Source organism: Lycium ferocissimum, chromosome 6 (assembly GCF_029784015.1).
Source record: "Lycium ferocissimum isolate CSIRO_LF1 chromosome 6, AGI_CSIRO_Lferr_CH_V1, whole genome shotgun sequence".
Classification (NCBI taxonomy): Eukaryota; Viridiplantae; Streptophyta; class Magnoliopsida; order Solanales; family Solanaceae; genus Lycium; species Lycium ferocissimum.
In genome coordinates, this window is record NC_081347.1 from 1,965,584 (window position 1) to 1,971,410 (window position 5,827).

Below are 5,827 nucleotides of genomic sequence, written 5' to 3' on the forward strand. Positions count from 1 at the left end.
TTGGGTATTAACTATACAAAAACTGAAATGATCACTGCTCAACCCTTAAACTATATATAAAAAAAAAAGTCATACTCGAAATGTTTAACAACTTGAATTTGATGGAAGAGGAAAGAGAAATGTTAAATTTGTTTGTTGAAAAGAAATGCAAAAGAGAATAAGATCAAGAGTAGTAAACTTACATAGACCACAGATGCAAATTGACCAAATTTTGTGATTTAGAGCAGATATACCTCTCGTTAAAAAAGTGATGCATATATACCCCTACCATTACATAAATGGTGCAACTATACCCTTTTCCTTAACAGAATTTATTTTAAAATTAAAAAACTTACATGTGTTGTAATTGATTGACTTGTATTATTACCCATTCTCATGGAACGTAAAAATCATCAAGAAATACAAAGAAGTTTTTTCTCCCTCTTTAAATCTTCCGTTAAAAAAAAAAAAATTAGTTTTATCACTTTCTCGCAATAATACTAAATCGTTTTCAACCCATCTAAATCTAATCCCCTCATTGGTCGTACGTCTATCACACACATCACACTAGAACAAAAGCCGTGAGAGCTATAGAAAATGAAGTTTATACCCATGCAAATATTAAGAAAACAGTGAACAAGAACAATGTAACTTCGGGTCGGAAACAGAAAACTCCATAAAATAGGAGATTACATGAATAATTTATCATACAATATTAAGTTACTTTGAAAAAAAAAAAAAAAAGTTACATATGTGCTGACTGGTAGACAAACTATAATATTCATACCAGCACCAAATCTCAAATCTCCATGTCTCTACCTTAGCATAGCTTCAAGCTGTGCATATACATGGAATTGACCAGGTAGAGAATCAACACACTGCAACCCACAACAAAATATTGAAACAAACCACCACAATATCTATCATTCCATAAATCAAGCACTAAATGTAAAAATCCCTAACATGTAATGATAATGTCATGGCAAACAAACTAATCAAAACATCCATCCAGAAATGCTCATGTTCCCAGCAGATATTCACTTGTCTCTTTATCTTATTACAGAAACTCAGCAAAGGCAAAACATGCTGTTATACTACTACATCGACAAAGATCATGATTTTTTTACTACTTCTGCTTTAGGTGACGCACGCCAATATTTTGATAGCTCAGTGAATGCATCTGGTCTTATTCTTGTTACAATAGCTTCAGCTGGAAGCCATGTATCAATTAGAATTCTCACCAATACTGGGGACCTGGCTAACAAAAGCTTGACAAGCTGCATCTCAGGCATTGTTCCTTCAAAGCGTTCTATCTTAACTTCCCTGAGGTGATTAAATTTCACATCTGAGAAATGTTCGAGTTCAGGGGATTCTACAATACCATTATCCTCTTCAAAGGTAACCTAAGAAAGATAACAAGCAGTCAACTCTCAGATCATTGAGGATCTTAGAAGTATGACAAAAAAATCACTAAATAAGAGAGAAAGAAAGAGTCAAAGCACTAAGAACCTGTATTTCGAGATACTCTAAATATGGGAAGGTTCTTATCAAGCAAAGAACACATGAGAGCTCATATGATTCCCCCAGAATAAGAAAAGGCAGGTAAAAACACTTGACACAGTTAACATCAAAGGGAAGCCTTGTTGGTACTTCGTCTTCATCTGGTTCGCCAGGCTCTAACTGAAAAAGATAGCAAAATTCAAGATGAGTCTGCCCACAAGAAGTTCCATCTGTTAAAGTGCATAACAATGAAGTAGTGAAGCATTATCTACCTCAGGAAAACTGAAGTGCAAGAGGAGTCCCTCGAGAGCAGTACAAGACTCAAAAAACTTTGCAAAACCAAAATAGTCTGCCTCCATAGAAGAACTGCGATCACAGTGCAGACATGCTTTTGCCAGAAGAGAGACATTCGTGAGACAGATAGAACCTATACAGCCTATGAAATCAAAGGATCTCAGATTGGGGGCATTAATTTCTATTATATTTGAAACTTCTGAGATTTCCAGCACCAACTTCTCAAGCAATGGACAATGAGATATTAAACTCCCGAGTAATTCAGAAGAGATTGTGACATTACGTAGTCCCAGGCTAATTAACCTATCAAATCCTTGAAAGGCCGATGGAGGATGTATTAAGCAGTTATTAAGAGTTAGATGCCTCAGCTGCAAACATGTAAAAAGTGAGGAAGGCAAGTTGTACAGTTTACCCCCTGGAAGTCGAAGAACAAGCTGTTGAATGTCATTCCTAGACAGGAAATATGAAGTTGTCAATCTTAGGACAGCTTTTCAGAGAAGCAATGTCGAGGGTGAACTTAGTAATGGGTCCTTCATGAAGGGTCCAAAGCTGGTAGATAATCTTTGTAAATTTAAATGTAGGGTATAGCTTATCCTTTTTTGTTTTCCAAAGAGATGTATCAATCGTCAACTCTGTAATTCTACACCAGTGATACCTCCATTTCTTTGATAAGATGCTTGTCCTCACAGCTTCTTCACAAGGCAAACGCATTAGAATGACATCGATTACGTTATTAGGAAGGTTGCTAAGGAAGTCAGGAGGTAAACTTCGGCAATGCTTTCTTCCCTCAGTAGGCATCACATAACACTGATCACTAAGAACCTGTAGAAAATAAGCAACAATACAAAGTAAGGAATCTCCAAACTATATGGACAGAACTGACAAAATCTCCAAACTATCTGAACAGAGCCGCTATTCACATGGCCAAATTAACACAAGAATGAAAGGATCAATTATAAAAATAATCACCAAGAACCCGTAGAAAATAAACAACAATACGAAATGAGATATCTCCAAACTATCTAGACAGAACAGCTATTCACATTGTCAAATCAACATAAGACATAAAGTTGCATTCTAGTTGAAATTAAATCAGTCAACATCTCCTCTTTTTTCTTTTGACAGGTAGTGAGTATTTTTTTTTTTTTTTTTGGGAACTGGTAACTAAAGAAATAGTAGTAACTTTTCTTATAATACCAGCATAAAGGAAATGGCGGCCAAAATTACAACCAAAATGTGCCAACATCACAAGTTGTGTAATGAGATAAGAAAGTCAACAACAGCGTTACTATCATTTACATCAAAGGGAGCAGCGTTGCACCAAAGACTAAGCAAAAATATACAATTGTTCTTGATAATAAGTATTGAATGCGTGAACTGTCTCCTCTTAATATCTATGCTATATGGATATTTAATTTTCCTTCAGATACCCATGTCGAACGGGTATGATAACGGGCATGGATATTTCGTGCAGATTCTTCAAAATATATGAAAAATTAGAAGGAAAAAAGAACTTTGACATACCCATAGAGTATTTGTAACATAGCTATCCATTAATATCATTTTTACAGCAAAAACACCTTCCATCAATACTTCATACTTCACAAAATACATTTGTGGATTGATGGGAAATAATCCAAAGAATAGAAACCAGAATCACATTATTAGTTTGCTTCTTCTAAGCTTATCAACCATCATGGCTACAATAAGGAGGAAAAATAATTTCCAAGATTTGGTTATTCTTAACTTATAAAATAAGCATAAGAAGCTGTTCACCAGATTTATTTATTTTTGGCAAGTAACTGTCACATTTTATTTACCAAGTGTTCCGTACAAAGCAAGTAAATTCAGAAGTCTGAGCTTTAGCAGCCTCATCCTTCAAGCCTATTACATCAGTTCTCCCTAACCAGTATGCTAGTCTAAACCAAGGATAAAATTTTAAACTAGACAGTTTCCTACTTAGTCTACCTTTGACACTTACCCTACAAAGAACCTCTTGCCTCATCCTTCAAGCCTATTACATCAGTTCTCCCTAACCAGTATGCTAGTCTAAACTAAGGATAAAATTTTAAACTAGACAGTTCCCTACTTAGTCTACCTTTGACACTTCCCCTACAAAGAACCGCTTGTACAACCAGCTTGACAATAATATCTTCACTTTTCTGTTCAACATATTTTGCTTAAATTGAACATCAAATTAGTAGTGTTAACAACAACAACAACATACCCAGTGTGGTCCCACAAGAGGGATCTGGGGAGAGTAAGATGTACGCAGACCTTACTCCTATCTTTATGGGGTATAGAGAGGCTGTTTCCGATAGACCCTCGGATCGAAAGAAAAGACAGTGATGTGACAAAAAATATCAAGATAAAAAGCATGGTATCAAGAGAAATATGGCAACAAAAATAGCATAACAAAAAGCAAATGAGGTAACAGATGGTAATACACATTGAAGAAACAAAACTACACGACTACTGCCTAATTAGAAGTGTTATGAGTATTAATATTTGAGTAATTAATATTAATTAATTACTCAAAGATTAGGGTAGTAGGGTAGTAGTCGGTCAAGAATGTCGCACTGTAGGTAAGAGAGGTAGGGGCCAACCCCTATACACGTATTTCTTAGGAGTAATATTATTTAGTAATCACATAGTTGCTACTCTTCGATGTGTATCACTATCTCTTGTGTTGTTGCTTTGTATCTTGCTCTTTTGCTGTCATCTTCCTTTTTATACTCTATTATTTTGTAATGACTGCATCGATTACTCCTTTTCCTTTAATTTCCTTTGCTTTTCTTTAATTTTCTTTCCTTTCGAGCCGAGGGTCCTTCGGGAATAGCCTCTCTGCCCCACAAAGGTAGGGGCAAAGGCGGATCCAGGATTTAAATTTCAGGGGTTCAATTTTAAGATTTTAAGTATTAAACCTATTATATTTTAAAGTTAAGGGTTCATCTCTACTAACTATTACAATTTTAATAATTTTTTAAACATAAATTTACGCTTCGCGTCGAAAGTTAGGGTCTCAATTGAACCCCAACTTACCGTGCTAGATACGCCCCTGGGTAGAGGTAAGGTCTGTGTGCATCCTAACCTCCCCAGACCACCACTTGTGGGATTACACTGGGTATGTTGTTGTTGTAGTTGTTATAAGTATTAATATTTGCAAACCCTAAAGAAGCTATATAACTGCAGCACAACACAAGTGCAACTACTGAATGTTTTGAACATACATACCCTAGGAAAAACAACATTCTAAAATGAGTATTAAAGGGAAGAATATAAAGCATTTTGTTTCACAGATTAATATAATCCAAAAGGGAAAATAATAATTTTGACTATATAAGAAAAGGAGAGAAATATTCCTCAACAGTAAAAATGATAGAAATCAGCTGGAATCCAAAATATTCAATGCCTCAATATATATAAATTGTCCTAATAATAACTCAAATAATAAAAGAATATCAATAGATAAGTTAATGACTTGCCTAAAATCGAAAAAAAAAAAAAATATATATATTGGAAGCTCTGTCGGCGACAATGGTGAATTTGGTAGCAAGGAAGAAATGAAGATTGGGAGAAATATATTAGCATAGCACTTTATTCTATAAACAAATGCGACTATATATATGTCCCGCCTTTTGCAACGGTTATCACTCGAGAATATTATCAGAATGGGCCTTAATTTATGTGGGGGGTGGGGTTTGGATTGTTTTAATATATATATTACTACTATATATAAGAGGGAATGTGAGGACTTTTGTAGTCCTCACAATAATTTTCAATTTTTTAAAAACTTTTTAATTAATTACTTTTATGTTCTAATTTTATTTATTTAAGTCAATTTTTTTATTTTTTTGTTTTTAAAGTCTACTTTTCAAAAACTTTATCGAGCACATGTCCTTACAATAATTTTCAAATTTTTTTAAAACTTTTTAATTAATTACTTTTAGGTCCTAATCTTATTTATTTATGTCAATTTTTTTATTTTTGTTTTTAAAGTCTACTTTTCAAAAGCTATCGAACCTCCTACCTCATTTTTCACGTTCTTTGATTT

At 34.2% G+C, this 5,827-nt stretch overlaps 1 pseudogene; it reads right to left on the reverse strand.

The window, feature by feature from the left end:
* Positions 1-928: 928 nt before the first annotated feature.
* On the reverse strand, positions 929-3,200 carry LOC132060543 (F-box/FBD/LRR-repeat protein At1g13570-like; annotated as a pseudogene).
* Between the last annotated feature and the right edge of the window lie 2,627 nt (positions 3,201-5,827).